This window comes from Microcaecilia unicolor, chromosome 2 (genome assembly GCF_901765095.1).
Source record: "Microcaecilia unicolor chromosome 2, aMicUni1.1, whole genome shotgun sequence".
Classification (NCBI taxonomy): domain Eukaryota; kingdom Metazoa; phylum Chordata; class Amphibia; order Gymnophiona; family Siphonopidae; genus Microcaecilia; species Microcaecilia unicolor.
Window position 1 is genome coordinate 658,007,604 of NC_044032.1, and position 26,570 is coordinate 658,034,173.

General features: G+C 48.0%; 1 protein-coding gene across 1 annotated transcript in view; it reads right to left on the bottom strand.

Annotated features, from left to right (window-relative positions):
* The window catches only part of USP53 (ubiquitin specific peptidase 53), a 298,888-nt gene that overhangs the window by 102,978 nt on the left and 169,340 nt on the right, over positions 1-26,570 (bottom strand). The window lies entirely within an intron of this gene.

The window sequence follows — 26,570 nt, forward strand, 5'->3', positions numbered from 1 at the left end:
CAGTGTAGAATTACTTATGTACTTATATTTGATCATATTACTCCTTCTCATTCAACAACACTGGTTGCCCATTGCCTTCCATATTCACTATAAGATTCTTATCCTTGGCCACAAGGTTCATTACTCCGGTACACCTTCCTAACTTTCTTCCCTTTTTATTCCTTATGCCACACTCAAAGTTCTCGGCTCTCAATGACAATTGTTTCTGAATTCCCTCTTGGAAAGAAGCCCAATATGATTCCACTTGCTTTGGAATTCCCTCCCTTCCTCTATTCATTTTGAGCACTCATATCTTAAGTTTAAAGTGCTTTGAAAACACCTCTTTGAAAAGGCATTCTCTATTCATTTAGGTCCAGATGGCCATCTTGGGATCCACTAGCCTTGCAGCCTCTCTTTCTTTCCGCCTCTTTTTTCCTTATCTTTTCTTACTCTTCCTTCTCTTTCCTTTCTAAACCTGGCATTCCTTTATTTTTAATATATTTATATTAAAATTGCTTTATCACCTTTTTGAGGAAAGGATCAATTAAGTTTTAATAAATCAAAATCATCTACTGTTCACCAAATGATGTGGTTCAATATTAAGACAAAGGAGGAGAAGGCTTAATCGAGATTGGACTTCAAAATTGAAAGGAGCTATTTTAAAGGCAACAGACTTGTATGTTAGAAAAGTACGTAAAAGAGGAAAATAAGGCAGCTTTGGTTCTCAAATGTAGTAGCTGAAAAGGTAAGGGGAAAAAAAACGTTAGCTTTCATAAATTACAAGACACTGCTGAAAGAGGAAGACAAGCAAAAATACCAGGAAAAGTTAAGAAAAGCTCAAAAAGCTGACAGGAAAGCAAAGATGAAAATGGAAGAAAAGATCAGCAACATGGTAAAACTGAGGAACAAGACTGTTTTTTTTAGATATGTAAGTGATAGAAGGAAGTGCCAAAATGGCATTATGAGGCTCAAGGATGAAGGGGAGGAATACGCAGAACCTGATAAGGATAAAGCTGAACTGCTTATTATTTCTGTTCTGAGTACACGGATGTGGGTAAGTGCAAAATGATGCATGTGGGAAAGAGGAACTGAACTATAGCTAAGTGATGCAAGGTTTCACGTTAGGAGTCATTGACCAGGAAAAGGATCTAGGAGTCATCACTGATGATACATTGAAACTCTCTGTCAGCGTGCAGCGGAAGCAAAGAAAGCAAACAGAATGTTAGGTATTAACAGGAAAGGAATGGAAAATAAAAACAAGGATGAAAATGCCTTTGTATCGCTCCATGGTGCAACTGCACCTTCAATACTGTGTGCAATGCTGGCTGCTGCATCTCAAAAAAGATATAGTGAAATTAGAAAAGGTACAGAAAAGGGCAACGAAAACAATAAATGGAATGGGACGGCTTCCCTATGAGGAAAGGCTAAAGCGGCCTGGGCTCTTCAGCTTAGAGAAAAGACAGTTGAGGGGAGATTATATAGAGATATATAAAATACTGAGTGGCGTGGAACGGGTAGACGTGAATCGCTTATTTACTCTTTCCAAAAATAGGACTAGGGGGCACGCAATAAAGCTAGAAGTAGTAAATTTAAAATGAATCTGACAAAATACTTCTTCCCTCGACATGTAATTATCTGGAATTCGTTGCCACAGAGTGTGGTAAAAGCAGATAGCTTAGCGGGGTTTAAAAAAGGGTTTGGATAACTTCCTAAAAGAAAAATCCATAAGCCATTATTAAAATGGACTTGGGAAAATAAACTGCTTATTTCTGGGATAAGCAGCATAAAATGTATTGTACTGTTTTGAGATCTTGCCAGGTATTTGTTACCTGGATTGGCCACTGTTGGAAATAGGATACTGGGCTTGATGGACCTTCGGTCTGTCCCATAAGTACATAAGTAATGCCACACTGGGAAAAGACCAAGGGTCCATCAAGTCCAGTATCCTGTCCACGACAGCGGCCAATCCAGGCCAAGGGCACCTGGCGAGCTTCCCAAACGTACAAACATTCTATACATGTCCCAGTATGGCAACAGTTATGTACTTATATATATGTACTTATTTAAGGCTGGGTTTAGGACTGCAGAAAACAAATGCTAATCTAGAACTGATTCTCAGAAGACCGTGTTTGTGAGCAAAACTAAAAATAGACAAGGCAATGGTGCTTGATGGGATACATCCAAGAGAAATTCTGGCGGCTCCAATGTCTGACCTTTTCAATGCCTCCTTAAGAGTCTGGAGTGGTACCGGAGGACTGGAGAAAAGCAGATATGGTCCCCTCTGCAAAACAGCTGAAGGAGGAGGAAGAGAATTACAGGCCTTTTAGTCTGACCTCAGTGGTAAACTGCTGCATCTACATCAGAGGATTGTAAGGTTTCTAGAATCGAATGGACTGCAGGACCCAAGGCAGCATGGTTTCACTAGAGGCAGATCTTACTAGACAAATCTGATTTGACTAGGTGACATAACATAATAGCCATACTGAGGTCACACCTATGGTTCATCTAGCCCAATATCCTGATTCCAACAGTGGCCAAGCTAGGTCTCACATACCTGGCAGGAACACAAATAGTGGCAAAATTCCATGTTACCAATCCCAGGTCAAGTAGTAGCCTCCCATGTCTGTCTCAATAGCAACAGAAATCCACAGATGCGAAGAACTCTACGATTCCACGAAACATACAAAAAGAAGCGGAGATAGTGGGAAAAGGACCACGAACTTTAGAGACAAGAAGAATAATCTTATGCTTAAGTAGATTTATTGATTAGTAAGGTGGTCTTGAAAAAGACCTTTGTGATAGACTATACAAGCCTTCAAATCTGCTTAGCAAAAAGTCAGATTTGAAGGCTTGCACCGCCTATCACAAAGGTCTTTTTTAAGATCACCTTACTGATTCATTTTGAAATGCTTCTCTTCTGAAGATTCTTGAGATCCGTTTATTCAAAAGACTCCTGAAGTAGGCCTTTGCAGTGTTGTGTTGAGTCTGATCAATAAATCAAAGGCATAAGATTGTCCTTCTTGACTCTGGAGTCTGTGGTCCTTTTCCCACTATCTCCCTCTTCTTTTTGTCTCAATAGCAAACTATATTCCTCCAGGGGCTTGTTCAAACCCTTTTTAAACCCAGATATGCTAACCACTGTTACTACATCCTCCAGTAAAGAGTTCCAGGGATTAACTATTCATTGTGTGAAAAAATATTTCCTCCTATTAGTTTTAAAAGTATTTCGAGTGTACCCTAGTCTTTGTGTACGTATGTACTTAACTTCTTCAACTGTCCCCTAGTCTTTGTACTTTTAGAATGGGTACAAAATGGATTCACTTCATGTTCTACACCACTCAGGATTTTGTAGATCTCAATCAAATCGCCCCTCCTCTGTCTTTTCCAAGCTGAGGAACCCTAAACTTTTTAGCTTTTCCTCATAATAAGAGGCATTCAGTCACCTTTATCATTTTGGTCGCTTTTCTTTGAACCTTTAATAATGCCACTATATGTTTTTTGAGATACGCCGACCAGAACTGAATGCAATTCTCAAGATGAGGTCGCACCATGGAGCAATACAGAAGCATTATAGTATTTTCGATCTTATTCATCATCCCTTTCCTAATAATTCCTAGCATCCTGTTTGCTTTTTTGGCCACTGCCACACACTGAGCAGAAGATTTCAGTGTATTATCTACAATAACACCTAGAACTTTTTCTTGGGTGCTGACCTCCAAGGTGGACCCCATCAGGTAACTACAATTCAGACAACACAGCGGGATATAAGCGAGGCACTAGATGTGGTGTACTTGGATTTTAGCAAAGCCTTTGACACGGTTCTACATAGGCAACTGATAAATAAACTGAGTGCCTTCAGCATAGGCCTTACAGTGACTGATTAGGTTAAAAACTGGTTAAATGGAAGGAGACAAGAGTAGCGGGAATTTACTCTGAGAAAAAGGATGTTATCAGTGATGTACCACAGGGATCGGTCCTTGGGCCGGCTCTTTTGAACATCTCTGTGAGTGATATTCTGGAAGGACTGGCCAATAAGGTTTGTCTCTTTGCGGATGATACCAAACTAATAGGTTAGACAACTTGGAGGGTGTAAATAGCATGAGGAAGGATCTAGTGAAGCTTAAAGAATTGACCAGAAATTGGCAACTAAGATTTAATGTTAAAAAATGCAGGGTCATACACTTGGGTTGCAAAAATCCAATGGAATGGTACAGTAAAGGGCATGAAGTAGTTATGTATGAAAGAAGGGCAGGACTTGGGGATGATTGTATCTGATGATCTTAAGGAGGCCAAACAGGTAGATAAGGCAACAGTCAATATCTTTTTCGAGATACAGCAACCAGAACTGATACAATACACAAGGTGAGGTCACAACACAGAATACAGAGATATAGTATTTTCAGTCCTATTCACCATTCCTTTTCCTAATAATTCCTAGCATCCTGCTTGCTTTTTTGGCTGCAGCCGCCACACATTGAGCAGAAGATTTCAGCATATTATCTACAACGACACTTAGACCTTTTTCTTGGTTGCATCAGGTAACTATGATTCGGATTATCCTTTCCAACGTTCATCAACTTGCATTTGTTCACATTAAATTTCAACTGCAATTTGGATGCCCAGTCTTACAATTTCCTAAGGTTTTCCCTCAATATTTCACAGTCCGCACGTGGTTTAACAACCTTGAATAGTTATATGTTATCTGCAAATTTAATCACCTCACTCGCTGTTCCATATCATTTATAAATATGTTAAATAGCACTGGTCCCAGTACTGAATCCTGCGGCGCTCCACTGTTCACCTTCCTCCATTGAGAGAAATGACCATTTTTTTCTGTCCGATAACCAATTTCTAATCCACAGCAAAACCTTGCCTCCTATCCCATGACTCTCTAATTTTCTTAGGAGTCTCTCATGAGGAACCTTATCAAAAGCTTTTTGAAAAATTTAGACACGCTACATCAACCGGCTCACTTTTATTCACATGTTCATTCATGACTTCAAAGAAATGAAGTAAACTGGTGAGGCAAGACTTCTCTTGGCTGAACCCATGCTGACTCTGTCCCATTAAACCATGTTTGTCTACGTGTTATGTAATTTTATTCTTTATAATAGTTTCCACTATTTTCCCTGACACCGTTAAGCTTACCGGTCTGTAATTTTCCAGATTAGCCCTAGAACCGTTTAAAAAAATCGGCGTCAGGGTCACGTGACGCGATGAGCGGGAGAAGACGCTAATTGCGCAGCTCCTGCCTTCCCTTAGACTCTTTATCAAAAATTTGTCCTAAAAGTTGGATACAATACCCCACAAAGGAAGGTAAACGAAGGGCGTTTGAACGGAGAAAAGTTTGGTACCACTTTTGAGGAGAATGACATCCAAGATCACCAGAAAAGAGAGAGAAAAGACCCGGCCGCCCGAAGACAAGATGGCGGCTCCGGCGAGCCCGGGGACGTCAGCGGTGGGATCCGCGTGGGCAGCCGAGATTGTTGGGGAAGTTACTCAGGCACTGGAAGCCATCCTGGAGAAAAAGCTGGGAGCGCTGGATAACAAGCTGGAACAACTACATAACAGTGTAACGCAAATACAATTGGACATGGGACAATATCAACAACGGGCAAGCGATACGGAAGATCGTGTGGACAAGGTGGAAACAGAAGTAAGTCGCTTACAAAAGCTAATCGCTACTTACACTGATAAAATCGAAGACCTCGAAAATAGATCGAGGCGTAACAATCTTCGCCTCGTAGGGCTCGCTGAAGACCTGGGAGAACGAGACCTGGCCAAATACCTTGAGATATGGCTTACCAAAGAACTACAGTTGCCGACTGCGCTGGGCCCGCTGCGAATTGAAAGAGCGCATCGGCTGGGCCTTAAGCAGGGAGCAGAAGGGCGGCCCAGGGTAGTTATATGTCGCATACTTAATTTTGCCCACAAAAGCGGAAAAGATCTACACAGCGGCAATAGGAAGGTATTATGCTTTCAAGATTACTCGGCCGCGGTAGCGGCGCAACGAAAGAAATTTTCCCCAGTGTGCTCGGAGCTGATACAGCGAAGTTAGATTTGCATTGATGTATCCTGCGAAGCTGCGAGTGACCCATCAAACGGGAAATAAAACATTTACCACAGCAGAGGAGGCGAACGTATTCCTAGAACAACTGGAAGGAGAAAACTGAAGCGCTACTATGCTCACACGAAGAAAGTATAAAACGGGAAGAGTTAAATAACTAATGCACTAATTGGTGGCACTAAATTCAAGAAACCTCAACAGAAGGACAATAATAATTAACAATACTTTCACCCTAAAGCTGAGACTATGTTAAACTAACATAGCAGAGCAGATATGGGTATAAACAGCGGAAAACATCACTAAGCTGCAGAAAGGATAAAACACAGAATTCAACTGTGAACATGATCCCAATGGATGACTCTGCATTATAGTGGAAACTGAGCTTACAAAAGACGATATAATAAGACTGTACTGAAACACAGACTGAACAATTTTGAAGAGGGACAATGAAAACCATCTAAGATCACTAACTTAACCACAACAAGTATCTTGATTTGATCTGGCAACAGTTAATACAGAGATGAAGAAAGGTATGATGAATAAATATGTCAAGCTGTACTGTTGCTATTATTAAATTGAGTGCAGGATCTCAGACTAAAGATAGATATAACTATTGTGGAAATGGAACAACACAAGAAGTAACTTTAAAGAGAGCTATAAAGTGGATGTGGGGGCTTAGTTGGAAGGACCCACAACATGCATGTAGGACTATAATTGAAAAAGTGGATTATGCTATCACTACAGGAATCTTGGAGCTGCTTCACGGCAGTAACGGGACATAGATGGTGTAACACTGATCTGGGCCGGTGAAAACTACAAAAGTTTATGAGGATGATCATCATAGACTTACTGAGCTAATCTAATAGCAGATAATACAAAGATGAAGAGGGGTCAGAGAAGAGGTTGTGTGGCCTTCGCAGAGGGAAGGGGATTGACGGTGGGTGTGTGAAACTTAAATGAGCCCCCCCCCCTCCCCCAGGTAGGCAGGCTATTCATAGTTCCTAGAGGCTGTTTTGAGATGGAGGGAGACAGGTCTGTCATCCGGGGCTCCTTACAGACTGTAGAGGGAAGGTTGGCAGGCTGGCAGGAGGCTCGGAGCAATCAGAAAACGAGCAAAGGTGAACTGGCCCAGCGGGTGATTCGAAAGAAGGTTGCCATCTTGAGATGAGAGCAGGCCGTGCAGTCTAACAGATGAAGCGAGCGCTTGCGTGGGTTCCCTTGACTTCCTTGTCCTGGAAGGGTGCAGCCACATCGGTGAGGTCAACCAAGAGATCCCAAACAGTTTTTCTCATCTTGTTTCATTCACAGGCCGTTGGCTCCTCTGCACTGAAAGAATTTTCTCTTCTTTAGACTCCGTGCTCTGGCTTTCTGGGATCTGTAGTTCTCTCCACCTTGACAGTCTTTCCCTTTGGTTTTTCTGGTTACTGCTGGCAGTTCCTTTCCTTATTCTTCCCTTCCTACATTTTGGTGATAGATGCCTTTTTGTGTGTGTATTTTATTTTATGGTACAATATTTAACACATACCAAGGGGAGGAATTCTTGTCTTCCTACAGGGCAATTTGTGTGCGAGTGTTTTTTCTTTTATGAACAAGGTGATTTCAATTTCGTTTCCTGTTCCCAAGAGCTGTTGGAAAAGGTTGCTGTGGAAATTGATGTGTCTGGCGTCTCTCTGACTTCAGCTCAACTCCGCTTAACTTACCGAGTTTAAAAATCTCATTTAAATGCATTCATGTACAGAGAAAATGGATTGCGACGCTTAGGATTTGTTTTATATGTAGCTGGTGTCGTCAGGCAGTGGGGGGGCTGGTCGGATGGTCTTGTTAGACCTGCAGGAGATTGTGAATTGAGATCCTGCTTACTTGGTGGTTTTCTTATGTTTTAAAACATGAGCCTTTCTACGTGCTGTTTATTCTAAAGTCCTGCTTTTGAAAGACTTACTTTCTTCTGTGCATGCTTTGGGGGGGGGGGGGGGAATTTTCACAAATTCATTCTTATGCCTGTGTGGCCTGTTACAAAATGCCTGCAGCGATATGATAGCACCTGTATTCGCCAGTGCGGACTCTGGTCCGAGCATAGGTGCCTATCACGCTTGTTTTTGAAGGAGAAGGGCGCCCATCTTCTGACACAAATCGGGAGATGGGTGTCCTTCTAAGGTCGCCCAAATCGGCATAATCGAAAGCAGATTTTGGGCGTCCTCAACTGCTTTCCGTCGCGGGGACGACCAAAGTTCAGGGGGGCGTGTCGGCAGTGTATCGAAGGTGGGACAGGGGCGTGGTTAAGAGATGGGTGTCCTAGGCCGATAATGGAAAAAAGAAGGGCGTCCCTGACAAGCATTTGGCCGACTTTACTTGGTCCCTTTTTTTTCACGACCAAGCCTCGAAAAGGTGCCCGAACTGATCAGATGACCACCGGAGGGAATCGGGGATGACCTCCCCTTACTCCCCCAGTGGTCACTAACCCCCTCCCACCCCTCCAAAAAAACTACAACACATTTTTTTCCAGCTTCTATGCCAGCCTCAAATGTCATACCCAGCTCCATGACAGCAGTATGCAGGTCCCTGGAGCAGTTTTTAGTGGGTACTGCAGTGCATTTCAGGCAGGCGGACCCAGGCCCATCCCCCGCCCTAACTGTGGCAGAGCTGGTGGTTGGGAGGCGGGACTAGTGCTGGGCAGACTTATACGGTCTGTGCCGGGGGCTGGTGGTTGGGCGGCGGGGATAGTGCTGGGCAGACATACGGTCTGTGCCAGAGCCGGTGGTTGGAGGCAGGGATAGTGCTGGGCAGACTTATACGGTCTGTGCCAGAGCTGTTGGTGGGAGGCGGGACTGGTAGTTGGGAGGCGAGGATAGTGCTGGGCAGACTTATACAACCTGTGCCAGAGCTGGTGGTGGGAGGCGGGGTTGGTGGTTGGGAGGCGGGGATAGGGCTGGCCAGACTTATACGGTCTGTGCTGGGGCTGGTGGTTGGGAGGCGGGACTAGTGCTGGGCAGACTTATACGGTCTGTGCTGGGGCTGGTGTTTGGGCGGCGGGGATAGTGCTGGGCAGACTTACACGGTCTGTGCCAGAGCCGGTGGTTGGAGGCAAGGATAGTGCTGGGCAGACTTATACGGTCTGTGCCAGAGCCGGTGGTTGGAGGCAAGGATAGTGCTGGGCAGACTTATACGGTTTGTGCCAGAGCTGTTGGTGGGAGGCGGGACTGGTAGTTGGGAGGCGATGATAGTGCTGGACACACTTATACAGTCTGTGCCAGAGCTGGTGGTGGGAGGCGGGGTTGGTGGTTGGGAGGCGGGGATAGGGCTGGCCAGACTTATACGGTCTGTGCCCTGAAGAGGACAGTACAAATAAAAAAGTAGCACATATGAATTTATCTTCTTGGGCAGACTGGATGGACCGTGCAGGTCTTTTTCTGCCGTCATCTACTATGTTTAAGAATGTTGAGTAATTATAAAACACTGCATTGATATTTATGTTAATTAGCACTGTATGGTTAAAGTTTAAAATCTGTTAGTCATTGATATAGGGGTCAAAAAACATGTAAAAGATTCATCAGCGAGTTAATATATAGAGGGAAACAATAGGACGAATATACTACCTACAAATTAGAACAGGGGAAAATAAGGGAAAGGCGTCGATGGTGACCTAATTCCAATAGGAATAGAAGGGGATAGAAGGGGGGGAGAGGGCAGGGCCGGTCTTAGCAAGTGCGGGGCCCTATGCAGACCAATTTGATGGGGCCCCACCCTAGCCCTGCCCCCACCTAACTCCGCCCCCACCCTAGCTCCAGGGCCGGCTACCCCTCCCTTTGAGTTCCCAGGCTGCTCCCTCTGAGCTCCAAGGCCCCCAGCTCCAGGGCTTCCCCCCCTAGGGCTCCCAGCTCCAAGGCCCCCCTCCCTCCCGGTCATTTTTTAACACCCCCTCCAAAATCCAGTACTAGGTATGCCGAGAATACAAAACACTCTAGGACCTATTGAGCAATTCTACCATACCATAAGCAGTCATTTCTACGAATCACACAAAGAAAAGGAAAACATCTTAAAACACTACAGTGAGCAGTAGAACATCAATTCACCTATTGTAAAATGAAACCTGACAGAATAGTACAGATCGTCGATCCTGCACAGTCAATGCCAACTGAAAGCCATGTCATTTTCACAAACACAGATACACCCTAATCCACTATAGAATAAGTAGTAATATTTAAACTTTCTATTTAGACAAAAATTAAACAACCCCCAAGATGCCAGACTCTGCATACAATTCAACACCACAGAAACAGAAAATGACCCCTAGTACTGTGCAAAATATAAAGACAGCAGATGTAAATTTGAAAAAACTAACAAATACCAATCACCACTTTACAAATTAACAAATAGAAATAAAACAAATACAGAAAATAAAATAATCCCATTTTATTGGACTAATACATTTGGCTTCTAGAGGCCAAAATCTCCTTCCTCAGGTCAATACAGTATAGTACTGTTACAGTATCCTATCCTGACCTGAGGAAGGGGGTTTTCTTCTCTGAAAGTTAAGTCGAAATGTATTAAAATTAGTCCAATAAAAAGATTACCTTATTTACATGTTCTATTTATAAACATTTATTAACACAGCTACAATACTATATCCTAAAGCAAAAAAATAAAAATATATATTTTATTTACAGTTTGTTGTCTCTGGTTTCTGCTTTCCTCATCTTCTTTTCACTGTCTTCCTTCCATCCAGCATCTGTCATCCAGTGTCTGCCCTCTCTGCTGTACCCTCCATCCAATGTCTGCCCTCTCTCCCTGCCACTTCCATCCACATCTGCCCTCTATCTCTGCCCCTTCCATGATCCATCCACCATCTGCCCGTCTGCCCTCTCTCTCCCCCATCCATTCACTGTCTGCCCTTTCTATCCCTGCCATCCACTGTCTGCCCTTTCTCTCTGCCCCTTCGATCCACAACTTGACCTCCCTCTCCCATCCATCCGGGGTTTGCCCTCCCTCTCGCTACCCCATCCAGGATCTGCCCCTCTCTCCGCCCCTTTTTCAGTCCCCCATTTCAGCCCCAGCCCTTTTCTCCCACCAGTCCCGAGCTTCAGCCCCCCAGCCACTTCTCCCTATCCCGTTTTCAGCCTCCAGTCCCAGTACTAGCCCCCTTAACCCACCTACCCTCCTTTTCAGCCCCCAGTTCCAGCCCCCTTCATCCACATGCCTTGTATTAGGGCCCCCTTTTCAGAACCATTCTCCCACCTGACCCACGCACGCCCCACCAGCCCCAGGCATGGCCCCCATTTTCCCATATGGCCACTTCTCAGACCCCAGTGCCTGCCCCCTTCTCCCATCCGAGAAGCCCCTCCCCAGTCCCCTTCTCCCATTCTCCCATTCAAGAACCCCAGTCCCCTCCCCACCCATCCCCTTTAACCATCCAAGAACCCCCTCCCCACCCCCTTCTCCCATCCGTGAACCCCCTTCCCCACCTCAGTCCCCTTCTCCCATCCAAGAACCCCAGTCCCCTCCCCACCCGTCCCCTTCTCACATCCGAGAACTCCCTCCTCAGTCCCCTTCTCCCATCCAAGAACCCCAGTCCCCTCCTCACCCGTCCCCTTTAATCATCCAAGAACCCCCTCCCCACCCCCTTCTCCCATCCATGAACCCCCTCCCCACCTTGGTCCCCTTCTCCCATCCAAGAACCCCAGTCCCCTCCCCACCCGTCCCCTTTAACCATCTAAGAACCCCCTCCCCACCCCCTTCTCCCATCCGTGAACCCCCTCCCCACCTCAGCTTTAGAAATGTTAAGTAGTAGTCTCCTTCCCATTTGAGAACCCCCTCCCCACCCTTTCCCCCACCTGAGAACCCCCACCCCACACACCCTTCTTCCATCTGAGTCCCCCCCCCCCCCCCCAACCTACCTACTAGCTTTGTTCTCCGGTCCCCACCACCCTCACTGGCTTTAAAAAAAGAATTTGGAAGCGCCAGAGGGACAGGCAGCACCTCGTGTCTGCCCTCCCTGCTACTAAAAATGCCTTCGACGTCGTCATTGGGCCTTCTCACATTGAGTCCCGCCCACCCTCGCGGTAATTGGAAGTTACCTCAGAGAAGGGCGGGACTCAATGTGAGAAGGCCCAATGACGACGTCGAAGACATTTTTAGTAGCAGGGAGGGCAGACACGAGGCGCTGCCTGTCCCTCTGGCGCTTCCACAGTCTTTTTTTAAAGGTAGGACAGAGTGGGAGCAGCGGGTGCAGGGCACCCCCACCCGCTGACAGCCGGGGCGGACCGCCCCCACCACTCCGCCGTCGCGCGCCATCCGAGGGAGGGAGGACTGGAACTCGGGCGGTCGGGGCAGGGCGACCTTAGGCGCGCCGCACGGGGCCCCCCTGAGCGCGGGGCCCTATGCGGCCGCCTCGGTCGCCTCGCCTTAAGACCGGCCCTGGGAGAGGGGATTCACAGGGGAAGGGAATGGATAGGGGAGGGGAGGAGGGAGGGAGGCTACAGTAGAACTTACCAGAAAACACAAGTGATACCTGAAAAGAAGGATAGACTACTCGCTCGATTATTAGAACAAGGGGGGGGGGGGGCTGGAGGCTGGGCTGGCTCCTCTCAGGCATCAAGATCACGTAAATATGGAGATGGATAGGCCAAAACAGATGCACTAATTAAGGTTATTACATGGAATGTTGGAGGCATCCCTTCGCCCATAAAAAGATCAAAAATCTTAAGACACCTCCAACGGCTTAGAGCTGACATAGCCTTTTTACAAGAGACACATTTATCTGCAGAAGAACATGCTACATTGAATAAATGGTGGGTGGGGGAATGTATGTCAACAGCAGCGACGGGGAGAAAAAGGGGAGTAGCAATTCTAATTAGAAAAGGAATAGCCAACCATATTCATAAGATAATCCAGGATCCTGAGGGACGATATGTGTTGGCTATTGTCACAATTAATAGACAAAATCTCTTACTGGGCAGTATATATGCTCCAAATGTCCTAGATCTTAAATTTTACAAAAACCTAGTGGCAAAAATAGTACGTTTAGAATCAATACCAATAATACTGGGAGGAGATTTTAATATGACTTGGGACCCTCAATTAGACCGATCGCACCCTCCGGCAACAATCCACCGGACACAAACTAGAGGACTACCAGAATTATGCACCACACTAGATCTCATAGATATATGGAGGACGTTGCATCCTGGGATCAGAGAATATACACATACAGGATTGATTACCTATTAACATCAAGTACATTATTTCCCACAATTAGAGACGCTGATATAGGACCGTGCGTTATCTCAGACCATGCGACGGTACATATGAATTGGATGGGGGGAATGGAAGAAGAGAAGTTTCGGGGGTGGACGTTCCCAACGTATTTAGTAAATAATGTGAGATTTCGAGAACATTTACAAATGAAATGGGCAGAGTATAAACATTTTAATGAGGAATCAGTGCCAACTTCAACTAATTTTTGGGAAGCCGCAAAGGTTGTATTGCGGGGAGAAATTATCAGTTTTACTACCCAATACAAGCGTGCAAGAGATAGGGAAATCCTGCGACTTGAGAAACAATTGCGAGAAGTGAATAGACATTATGACTTAAATCCTTGCCCTCGACTTAGACAGGAGATATTGGAAATACAGGCGGCTTTTAACTCCTTACTTCATGATAGGGAAGTGAAATCCCAAACATATTATAGATTCCAACTATATAAATTTGGGAATAAGGGAGGGAAATTTCTGGCAAGAGTTATTGCCCCTAGATATGTTTCCAGAAATATTACTAGTATAAAAACACAAGAGGGAAATTTGATACATTCTAATAAAGAAATTAGACAGGAATTTAAAACATATTATCAACACTTATATAGCTCCACAGAACAGGAAGGACTATCAGGCAAGCAATATCTTCAAAACCTTACGATCCCACAGATAAATGAACATGACCGCAATCTACTGAACGCGGAGATTAGTGAGGATGAGATCACATGGGCTATAGGACACAGCAAGACGGGTAAAGCGCCAGGTCCCGATGGATACAAAGCAGAATTTTATAAATTAATGGGAGAGTCGATTGTACCTACATTAACTAAAGTGTTCAAAGAATGGATATCAAATGGTACACTACCTGAGCATTTAAATCTAGCACGTATAATTGTATTTCCAAAGCCCAATCGAGATGCGCAACTAGTAACATCGTATCGACCTATATCGCTTATTAAGCGTGAAGCAAAACTATTTGCAAAAATTCTAGCAAATAGACTAGGCCGTATTCTACCAAAAATAATCCATGAAGCTCAAGTTGGCTTTGTGCAGGGCAGGTCGGTTGCCAAGAATCTCAGACGAATTTTGACATCATTGGAATATTTAGAGCACGCTAATGAACAAGCTTTAATGATTAGTTTCGACGCTGAAAAGGCATTCGATAAAGTGGAATGGTCTTTCTTATATGAGGTGATGGAGGGATATGGTATAAAAGGAGAATTTGTACAGGCGATTAAAGCTTTATATGCAGCCCCTCTAGCGCAGGTAATGGTCAATGGGAACTTATCTGAGGCAATTCATATAGGCAGGGGAACGAGACAAGGCTGCCCGTTATCGCCCTTACTATTTGCATTATATTTGGACCCTCTAATTAGGGATATTCAAGACTGCCCAGCAGTGCCTGGAGTGGACATACAACATCAGACGTTTAAAATGGCTGCATTTGCAGATGATTTGCTAATTATTTTAAAAAGCCCAAGAGAAGTGCTGGGTAATGTTTTAGAGATTTTTAGGGAGTTCGGAGATTACTCGGGATTCACGCTAAACCTTGACAAATCAGAGGCCTTAGCTCTAAATACAGATGCCCATAGTTTGTGGCCCATAGATTTTCTGTTAAAGTGGGCAATTAAATCTTTAGGCATCCTATTACCGGTAAATACAAGAGACCTATATGATTTAAATGTTAGCAAACTCAAAGAGCAGCCCATACACCAGTTAAATTCTTGGCAGAACCTTACGATATCTTTGACAGGGAGGATATGTTTAACAAGGATGGTGATAATGCCGAGGTGGCTGTATGTTTTACAGGTTCTACCACTAAAACTCAAGCAAACTGACATAAAATACTTTTATAAAATTCTGAGAAAATTCTGTTGGGCTGGGAAAAGGGTCAAACTACAACTGAAATTCCTACTAGGAGGGTGGAGACAAGGGGGAATGGGGATTCCAAATATTAAAACTACAATATGGCTTGCTTGCTACGACAGGTTAGAGATTGGCTAATGAATACATCGGATCATACACCACTTGAGTATGAGACGGTGTACTTTGCCCCATATAATTATATAGCGTTATTACACACTCAGAATAAAATACTCCCCCATAGATTTAAACATAGTGTTTTGCTCCAGCCTATCAGGGAAGCGTGGAGATATATTGGGAAACTCCTGGGGGGAGACCCCTCTAACACTGAGTTGCTAACTATTAGGGGCAACCCGATGTTTGTACCGGGGATAGAGAATCAAACTTTTGTCATATGGGAAAAAAACGGCATAGTAACCATGCAAGATATACTGGGGGCTGATGGGCATATCAAAGCAGTAACACAAATGCAAACTAATGCACAATGGAGGGATCACTTTGCGCATCGCCAACTCACGCACTATGTGCGCACACTAAATACAGACGAGATTAAGAAGCAATTAGGTGAGAAAATTAGAAAATTCTTCGAAGAAATAGCCGAAGAGGTTCCGTCAATCTCCAGCATACATCTGAAATTGTGGGGACTGATGCCTGGGAGAGAGTTTAGCCAACTTCATCAGAAATGGGAAACAGATATAGGCAGAACATTGACAGGATGGAATACTGTAAAACAAATACAGGATATACCCAGAATAGTAGGAGGGGCTAATCTTAGGGAATGTGGTACGGGCGGTTAGCTTGACGGAGTTTAAAAAGGGGTTAGATAGATTCCTAAAGGACAAGTCCATAGACCGCTATTAAATGGACTTGGAAAAATTCCGCATTTTTAGGTATAACTTGTCTGGAATGTTTTTACGTTTAGGGAGCGTGCCAGGTGCCCTTGACCTGGATTGGCCACTGTCGGTGACAGGATGCTGGGCTAGATGGACCTTTGGTCTTTCCCAGTATGGCACTACTTATGTACTTATACTGCATAGAGCTTATTTTACCCAGACACAATTATACAAGTCAGGGGGCATCCATACAGCTACCTGCCTGAAATGTCAGAGGGCAGATAATACGCTATATCATGCGATATGGGTGTGCCCTGTAATAAAAAAATACTGGAGACACATAGCTGTATTTCTGTCTACAATTGTCAATTGTGATATAGCATTGAACCCTCTGTGTTTGGTGCTAGATAAACATGACACCTTTCCCAGACTAAACAAAGACAAAATAGTGCTGTGCCGCAAAGTATGTCTCATTGCCAAAAAATGCATAATGCAGCACTGGACCTCTGCACACCCTCCGACCTTCTGGCATTGGCGAAACCAGGTACACCAATTGCTTACTTGGGAAGCGAGAGAGGCAAGAGGGACATACAAGCGAAAAGAGTGCTTTCTAAAAATCTGGGGGTGTTATTTGGATGGGATGACTCACAGAGGAAGAAGTCGAATTCTTAACACGCTGTAATATTATTGGGTATCGATTGTGATAACAGAAGACTCATTTATACATTAATAGGGGGGGAGGGGGATCTTACGATCAAGATGTGATATTGGTTATATTATATAGCTGAGACTGAAGGATAACAAATGAATACACATAAGACAAGGGAGGTTGATATTATACTTTATTATGTAAATGATGTTACACTTTTTCCTTTGTCAATAGTTTCATAATAATATATCAGCTTATTGGAAGGGAGGCATGGGGAGGGGGGGAGGGGGGGAAATTATTACAAAACATATTGTTGATGTTATACTTAGATGACTGTGATGTATATATACTCATTTTGGTGTTTGTATAACGGTCTGATATTACGATAATACAATAAAAAAGTTGAAACATAAAAAATCGGCGTCACATTGGCCACCTCCCAATCTTCATGTACTATGGAAGATTTTAAATATAGGTTACATATTACTAACAGCAGATCAGCAATTTCACGCTTGAGTTTTTGAGTACCTTGGATGTATGCCATCTGGTCCAGGTGATTTACTACTCTTTAATTTGTCAATTTGATTCAGTACATCTTCCAGGTTCAGAGATTTCTTTCAGTTCCTCCACATCATCACCCATGAAATCCATTTCCAGTACAGGCAGATCTCTCACATCTTCTTCCGTAAAGACAGAAGTAAAGAATTCATTCAGTTTCTCCGCTAAGGCCTTGTCCTCCCAGAGCGTTTCTTTTGCTCCTTCATGATCTAACGGTTCTACAGATTTCCTTAGAGGATTCCTGCTTCTGATGTACCCGAAAAAGTTGTTACTGTGAGTTTTAGCCTCTGCAACAAGTTTCTCTTCATATTCTCTTCTAGCCTTCTTTATTAATGCTTTGCATCTGACTTGCCAGTGCTTATGTTGCTTCTTATTTTCTTCATTTGGATTCTTTTTCCATTCTGGAGTGGACAAGTAGTCTAGTGATTAGTGAAATGGACTTCGATCCTGGTGAACTGGGTTCAAGTCCCACTGCAGCTCCTTGTGACTCTGGGCAAATCACTTAACCCTGCATTGCCCCAGGTACAAAATAAGTACCTGTATATAATATGTAAACTGTTTTGAATGTAGTTGCAAAAAAAATCCACTGAAACGTGGTATATTTATTTATTTGCTGCATTTGTATCCCACATTTTCCCACCTATTTGCAGGCTCAATGTGGCTTACATTATATTGCAAAGGTATAATTATGAACAGAGTAAACGGTTTGTTCTAATTTAACATATTACTATGTAAGAAATAAGGAAGATAGGTCAGTAGAATTATTTACATAACACATAATAAAAAGCAGTAAGGTAAAATTATGTATCATACCTGATAATTTTCCTTCCATTAATCATAGCTGATCAATCCATAGACTGGTGGGTTGTGTCCATCTACCAGCAGGTGGAGATAGAGAGCAATCCTTTTGCCTCCCTATATGTGGTCATGTGCTGCCGGAAACTCCTCAGTATGTCGATATCAAAGCTCCATCCGAAGGACTCAGCACTTAGAGAATTACACCCACAAAGGGACACTCTGCCCAGCTCACCACCGCCGAAACGGGGGAGGGGAATCCGTCCAGCTCATCCCCGCGGAGCAGGGAAGGGACACCACACCCGCCGATGCGGGGGGATCTGGCTTAGCCTGCAAGCGCAACCGCGGGAAGAGCTGGCTGACCCCAACACCGCCGAAGCGGGAGGGATATAAGGCTGCCCTACTGCCGCACGAAGCGGGAGGGAGCGCCGGAAGAATTTAGGTCTCAATCCAGCCCCGTAAAACGGAGGGGAGAGAAATGCAGCAGCTCACTGTAACACAAAATCGTTTCAACTCCAGAAGAATTCCATCGAAAAAAACTTGAACACGAAGATCCTCCTGAACAGGAACAGAAGACTAAACTTGAACCTGAAATGCAACCAGAATATAAAAAGAACAGATATCTGGGAGGGGCTATGGATTGATCAGCTATGATTAATGGAAAGAAAATTATCAGGTATGATACATAATTTTACCTTCCATATCATCATGCTGATCAATCCATAGACTGGTGGGATGTACCGAAGCAGTACTCACCCAGGGCGAGACATAGAAATCCCTGACCGCAACATTGAAGCTCCAAACCGGGCCTCCGCCCGAGCAGCCACAGTCAAGCGTTAATGCCTGGAGAAGGTATGAGCCGATGCTCAAGTTGCCGCCTTACAAATCTCTTCCAAGGAGACGGACCCGGCCTCTGCCATCGAGGCCGCCTGTGCTCTAGTGGAGTGAGCCTTCAGCTGGATAGGCGGCATCTTCCCCGCGGCCACATAAGCCGCTGCAATGGTTTCCTTGACCCATCTTGCCACTGTAGGCTTGGATGCCTGCAGACTCTTACGAGGGCCTGCGAACAGCACAAACAGATGATCCGACTTCCGGAAATCATTGGTCACTTCCAAGTATCTGATGATGACTCGTCTCACATCCAGATATTTGAGAGCAGAGTATTCCTCTGGGTAGTCCTCCCTACGAAAGGAGGGTAGGCAGAGCTGCTGATTCACATGGAAACGAGAAACAATCTTGGGCAGGAAGGAAGGCACCGTGTGAATAGACACTCCTGCCTCAGTGAACAGCAGAAAGGGTTCCCAACAAAAAGACTGCTTTCAACGTCAATTCTTTCAGAGATGCCCTCAACAAGGGTTCACAAGGTGGCTTCTGCAAGGCTCTTAGCACCAGATTGAGATTCCACGCAGGTACCCCCGAGCGCAGAGGAGGGCGCAGGTGAATAACTCTCTTGAGAAAGCGCACCACATCTGGCTGCGAGGCCAAGGAAGCACCCTTCAGGCGACCCCTGAAGCAAGCCAGAGCCGCTACCTGGACTTTAAGGGAACTGAGCGACAGGCCTTTCTCCAGACCTTCTTGCAGGAACGCCAACACTGAAGAAATTGGAGCAGTGAAGGGAGAAAGAGAGCCTGCCCCACACCACGAAGCAAAGGTGCGCCAAACCCTAGCGTAAGCAGTAGAAGTAGAGCACTTCCTCGCTCTCAGCATAGTGGCGATGACCTTGTCTGAGAAACCCTTCTTCCTCAGACGCTGCCGCTCAATAGCCAGACCGTAAGACCAAAGGGGGAGGGATCCTCCATCATCACGGGACCCTGATGCAACAGGCCCTACTCCGCTGGCAGCCGCAGAGGGCCGTCCACCGAGAGCCTGATCAAGTTCGCATACCAGGGACGTCTGGGCCAGTACGGACCTACCAGGATTATCCGGCCCGGATGCTTTGCCACCCGGTCTAGCACCCTGCCCAACATGGGCCAGGGCGGGAACACATAGAGAAGCTCCTGTGTGGCCACTGTTGGAGAAGAGCACCTACTCCCAGAGATCGAGGGTCCCGTCCTCTGCTGAAAAAGCGCGGCACTTGGCAATTGGCCGATGACGCCATCAGATCTAGGCTTGGCTGGCCCCAGCGCTTCGTCATGTTCAAGAACGCCTGAACCGATAGCTGCCACTCTCCGGGATCCAAGGTATGGCGACTGAGAAAGTCCGTCTTGACATTCATGACTCCCGCAATGTGGGCCGCCGACAGCTGTTCCAGGTTCACTTCCGCCCACTGGCATAGATTCATGGCCTCCTTGGCTAGAGGGGCGCTCTTGGTAACTCCCTGGCGATTGACATAGGCCACAGCCGTGGCATTGTCCGACAGGACCCGTACTGGCTTGAACGCCAGTACAGTGAATGATACATACCCAGTCGTGAGAACAAGCAGCCTGCTTGTCCTCGGAGAAAGTGAATGATACATACCTGTAGCAGGTGTTCTCCGAGGACAGCAGGCTGATTGTTCTCATGACTGGGGGTGACGTCCGCGGCAGCCCCCACCAACCGGAAGAAGCTTTGCGGGCGGTCCGCACGCAGGGCACGCCCACCGCGCTGCGCGGCCGTCTTCCCGCCCGTGCGCGACCGTTCCCGCCAGTTGAATGACAAGCAAAAAAATGAAAAACGCAACTCCAAAGGGGAGGAGGGAGGGTAGGTGAGAACAATCAGCCTGCTGTCCTCGGAGAACACCTGCTACAGGTATGTATCATTCACTTTCTCCGAGGACAAGCAGGCTGCTTGTTCTCACGACTGGGGTATCCCTAGCTCTCAGGCTCACTCAAAACAAGAACCCAGGTCAACTGAACCTCGCAACGGCGAGGGTACAACAGAAAATTGACCTACGAAGAACAACTAACAGAGTGCAGCCTGACCAGAATAAATTCGGGTCCTGGAGGGTGGAGTTGGAATTACACCCCAAACAGATTCTGCAGCACCGACTGCCCGAACCGACTGTCGCGTCGGGTATCCTGCTGGAGGCAGTAATGTGATGTGAATGTGTGGACAGATGACCACGTCGCAGCCTTGCAAATCTCTTCAATAGTGGCTGACTTCAAGTGGGCCACTGATGCTGCCATGGCTCTAACACTGTGAGCCGTGACATGACCCTCAAGAGCCAGCCCAGCCTGGGCGTAAGTGAAGGAAATGCAATCTGCTAGCCAATTGGAGATGGTGCGTTTCCCGACAGCGACCCCTAGCCTGTTGGGGTCGAAAGAAATAAACAATTGGGCGGACTGTCTGTGGGGCTGTGTCCGCTCCAAGTAGAAGGCCAATGCTCTCTTGCAGTCCAATGTGTGCAACTGACGTTCAGCAGGGCGGGTATGCGGCCTGGGGAAGAATGTTGGCAAGACAATTGACTGGTTAAGATGGAACTCCGACACCACCTTCGGCAGGAACTTTGGGTGGGTGCGGAGCACTACTCTGTTGTGATGAAATTTGGTATATGGAGCATGAGCTAGGGCTTGAAGCTCACTGACCCTACGAGCTGAAGTAACTGCCACCAAGAAAATGACCTTCCAGGTCAAGTACTTCAGATGGCAGGAATTCAGTGGCTAAAAAAGGAGGTTTCATCAGCTGGGTGAGGACGACGTTGAGATCCCATGACACTGCAGGAGGCTTGATAGGGGGCTTTGACAAAAGCAAGCCTCTCATGAATCGAACGACTAAAGGCTCTCCAGAGATGGCTTTACCTTCCACACGATAATGGTAAGCACTAATCGCACTAAGGTGATTCCTTACTGAGTTGGTCTTGAGGCCAGACTCTGATAAGTGCAGAAGGTATTCAAGCAGGTTCTGTGCAGGGCAAGAACGAGGTTCTAGGGCCTTGCTCTCACACCAAACGACAAACCTCCTCCACTTGAAAAAGTAACTCTTTTTAGTGGAATCCTTCCTAGAGGCAAGCAAGACACGGGAGACACCCTCAGACAGACCCAATGCAGTGAAGTCTACACCCTCAACATCCAGGCCGTGAGAGCCAGGGACTGAAGGTTGGGGTGCAGCAACGCTCCGTCGTTCTGCGAGATGAGGGTCGGAAAACACTCCAATCTCCACGGTTCTTCTGAGGACAACTCCAGAAGAAGAGGGAACCAGATTTGACGAGGCCAAAAGGGCGCTATCAGAATCATGGTGCCGTGGTCCTGCTTGAGCTTCAGTAAGGTCTTCCCCACCAAAGGTATGGGAGGATAAGCATACAGGAGGCCGGTCCCCCAATGGAGGAGAAAGGCATCCGACGCTAGTCTGCCGTGTGCCTGTAGTCTGGAACAGAACAGAGGCAGCTTGTGGTTGGTCTGAGAGGCGAAAAGGTCCACCGAGGGGGTGCCCCACTCTCGGAAGATCTTGCGTACCACTCTGGAATGATGCGACCACTCGTGCGGTTGCATGACTCTGCTCAGTTTGTCGGCCAGACTGTTGTTTACACCTGCCAGGTATGTGGCTTGGAGGAGCATGCCGGACTGGCAAGCCCAACGCCACATGCCGACGGCTTCCTGACACAAGGGGCGAGATCCGGTGCCCCCCTGCTTGTTGGTGTAATACATTGCAACCTGATTGTCTGTCCGAATTTGAATAATTTGGTAGGACAGCCGATCTCTGAAAGCCTTCAGTGCATTCCAGATCGCTCGGAGCTCCAGGAGGTTGATCTGCAGATCCTTTTCCTGGAGGGACCACAGTCCCTGGGTGTGAAGCCCATCGACATGAGCTCCCCACCCCAGGCGAGATGCATCCGTCGTCAGCACTTTCGTGGGCTGCGGAATTTGGAATGGACATCCCAGGGTCAAATTGGTCCTGATGGTCCACCAGAGCAGTGAAGTGCGGCAACTGGTGGAGAGGCGGGTGACATCTTCTAGATTCCCGGTGGCCTGAAACCACTGGGAAGCTAGGGTCCATTGAGCAGATCTCATGTGAAGACGAGCCATGGGAGTCACATGAACTGTGGAGGCCATATGACCCAGAAGTATCAACATCTGCCGAGCTGTGACCTGCTGAGACGCTCTGGTCTGCGAAGCCAGGGCTAGGAGGTTGTTGGCCCTCGCTTCGGGAAGGAAGGCCTGAGCCGTCTGGGTATTCAGCAGAGCTCCTATGAATTCCAGAGACTGTGTTGGCTGGAGATGGGACTTTGGGTAATTTATCACAAACCCCAGCAGCTCCAGAAGTTGAATAGTGCACTGCATAGACGGGAGGGCTCCTGCCTCCGAGGTGTTCTTGACCAGCCAATCGTCGAGATATGGGAACACGTGCACTCCCAGCTTGCGTAGGTATGCCGCTACCACCACGAGGCACTTTGTAAACACTCGTGGGGCAGAGGCGAGCCCAAAGGGCAGCACACAATACTGAAAGTGCCGTGCACCCAGGCGGAATCTGAGATACTGTCTGTGAGCTGGCAGTATCGGGATGTGAGTGTATGCGTCCTTTAAATCCAGGGAACATAGCCAATCGTTTTTCTGAATCATTGGCAGAAGGGTGCCCAAGGAAAGCATCCTGAACTTTTCTTTGACCAGGAATTTGTTCAGGCCTCTCAGGTCTAGGATGGGGCGCATCCCCCCTGTTTTCTTTTCCACAAGGAAGTACCTGGAATAGAATCCCTGCCTTTCTTGCCCTGGTGGTACGGGCTCGACCGCATTGGCGCTGAGAAGGGCGGAGAGTTCCTCTGCAAGTACCTGCTTGTGATGGGAGCTGAAGGATTGAGCTCCCGGAGGACAATTTGGTGGCAGGGAGGCCAAATTCAGGGCGTATCCGCACCGCACTATTTGGAGAACCCACTGGTCGGAGGTTATGAGAGGCCATCTTTGGTGAAAAAATTTTAACCTCCCTCCGACCGGCAGATCGTCCGGTACGGACACTTTGAGGGCGGCTATGTTCCCGTGGATCCAGTCAAAAGCCCGTCCCCGGCTTTTGCTGTGGAGGCGCAGGGGGCTGCTTAGGCGCACGCTGTTGACGAGAACGAGCGCGCTGGGGCTGTCCCTGTGCCTGGCGAGGCCTTCGGGCCGGCTGGGTGTACCTACGCTTTGCAAAAGAATAGGGCACAGCCTGCCGGGCCCGGGAAAAACGTCCACCTGCTGAGGTGGATGCTGAAGGCGCCCGGTGGGAGAGCTTGTCGAGGGCGGTTTCCCGCTGATGCAGTTGGTCCACCAGCTGCTCGACCTTCTCACCAAAAATATTATCCACCCGGCAAGGGACGTCGACCAGTCTCTGCTGGGTGCGGTTGTCCAGGTCGGAGGCACGCAGCCATGAGAGCCTGCGCATCACTATACCTTGGGCCGCAGCACGAGATGCCACGTCACAGGTGTCAGATACCCCTGGACAGGAACTTTCTGCACGCCTTCAGCTGCCTGACCACCTCCTGATAAGGCCTGGACTGCTCCGGTGGGAGCTTATCGACCAGGTCCGCCAGCTGCTTCACATTGTTCCGCATGTGGATGCTCGTATAGAGCTGGTATGACTGGATGCGGGTCACGAGCATGGAGGATTGGTAGGCCTTCCTCCCAAACAAGTCCAGAGTGCGAGACTCCCGCCCCGGGGGCGCCGAGGCGGTATCCCTCGAACTCCGTGCCCTCTTGAGAGCAGAATACACGAACGCCGAGTCATGGGGCAATTGGGGCCGCATTAACTCTGGGTCCGAGTGGATTCTGTACTGGGACTCTGCTTTCTTGGGAATGATGGGATTAGATAGTGGTCTCATCCAGTTCCGAAGCAGTGTCTCTTTGAGGACATTGTGCAACGGTACCGTGGAGGACTCTCTAGGTGGTGATGGATAGTCGAGGACCTCGAGCATCTCAGCCCTCGGCTCATCCACAGAGACCACGGGGAAGGGAATGCAAATAGACATGTCCCTTACAAAGGAGGCAAAGGAGAGGCTCTCAGGGGGCGAGAGCTTCCTCTCTGGTGAAGGCGTGGGGTCCGAAGGAAGACCCGCAGACTCCTCTGAGGAGAAATATCTGGGGTCCTCCTCTTCCCCCCACGAGGCCTCTTCCTCGGTATCGGACATGAGCTCATGTAGCTGAGTCCTTAACCGGGCCCGGCTCGACGTCGAGGCACCGAGGCCTCGGTGTCGTCGAGCGGTGGACTCCCGCGCCAGCGGGGACGAAGCTCCCTCCATCGACGTCGACAGGGACTCCACCTGCGTGGCGGTCGAGACCGGCGCCGCAAGCGGCAGCGGTGTCGACGACCTCGGCACCGGGCTAGAGCTCGCCGGCGCCACACCCCCAGCGCCGGCACAGCCTGGCGCATCAGCCTTTCCAGGATCCCCGGAAGGATGGCTCAGAGGCACTCGTCCAGGCCCGCTGCCGGGAAAGACGGGGGGGGGGGCCGGTAGAGGCGTCGGTGCCGGAAGCTGTTCGGGTCCAGGAGACTGCACCGAAGTGCTGGGACCCTGACGTGTCGGTACCTCCACTACCGAGGGGGACCTTTTCTCTCGACGCGGACGTTTCGGCGTCGACTCCTCTCCGGTACCGAGAGCCGGATGCATGGAAGGCGACCGATGACGGTGCTTTTTAGATTTCTTACGGTGCCCGTCATCGGTGCCAGGTGGCATGGAGGAGGAGGAGGAGGTCGATCCCCCTCGGTCCCGAGGAACCGGGTCAGACAGGGTTCGGTCCCGAGGGCCATGGGCCGAGGGAGTGACCGGGGCCGATTGCCCACGTGGCCTCTCACCCCTACCCTCGCCGGAGGACCGGCGGGCCGACGGGACCTGTGCTCCTGGGGTCGATGCCATCGGTGCCGATTTCTCGGGCATCGATACCGGTACCGAAGAACCGGCCTTCGATACCGACGAGGTCGACGTCGAGGGGCCGGCGCAAGTTCCAAAAAGACGGTCCCGCAGAACTTGCCTCGCAACCTGAGTCCGTTTCCGGAGACCAAGACACAGAGAACACGACTTGATATTGTGCTCCGGCCCGAGGCACTGGAGGCACCAAGCGTGGGTGTCGGTCTGCGAGATCGGCCGGCCGCACCGACCACACTTCTTAAATCCACTCGGGACCTTCGAGGACATCGACGGAAAAATCTTGTCGGCGAAGTTAAAGTCGTCGATGGTGGCGGTAATCACACCTCGAAAAAGTAATCGACCGCGCGGCCACAAGGCCGCAGCGCGACGCCCCCGCTCAAAAACGAGGGAAAATAGAGCACGTGCTCTCTCTTATTAATTTTTTTTTTTTTTTCTAATAAAGAAATTCGGAGCGCGCAGCAATCAAAACTAAACGAAAAATAAACTGAATTCGCGTAAACGCGACGGCTTTCCGGGGCTGACGAAGAGAGAGCAGCCGTAGCACGACTCTCTCCAGGTGCGGAAAGAAAAGGACTGGCGGGAACGGTCGCGCACGGGCGGGAAGACGGCCGCGCATGCGCGGTGGGCGTGCCCTGCGTGCGGACTGCCCGCAAAGCTTCTTCCGGTTGGTGGGGGCTGCCGCGGACGTCACCCCCAGTCATGAGAACAAGCAGCCTGCTTGTCCTCGGAGAACGGGAGAAACTCCAAAAGCGCCAACCGAATGGCTCTGAGTTCAAGGAGGTTGATAGACCACTTTGCTTCTGCAGGAGACCAGAGCCCCTGCGCTGTCCTT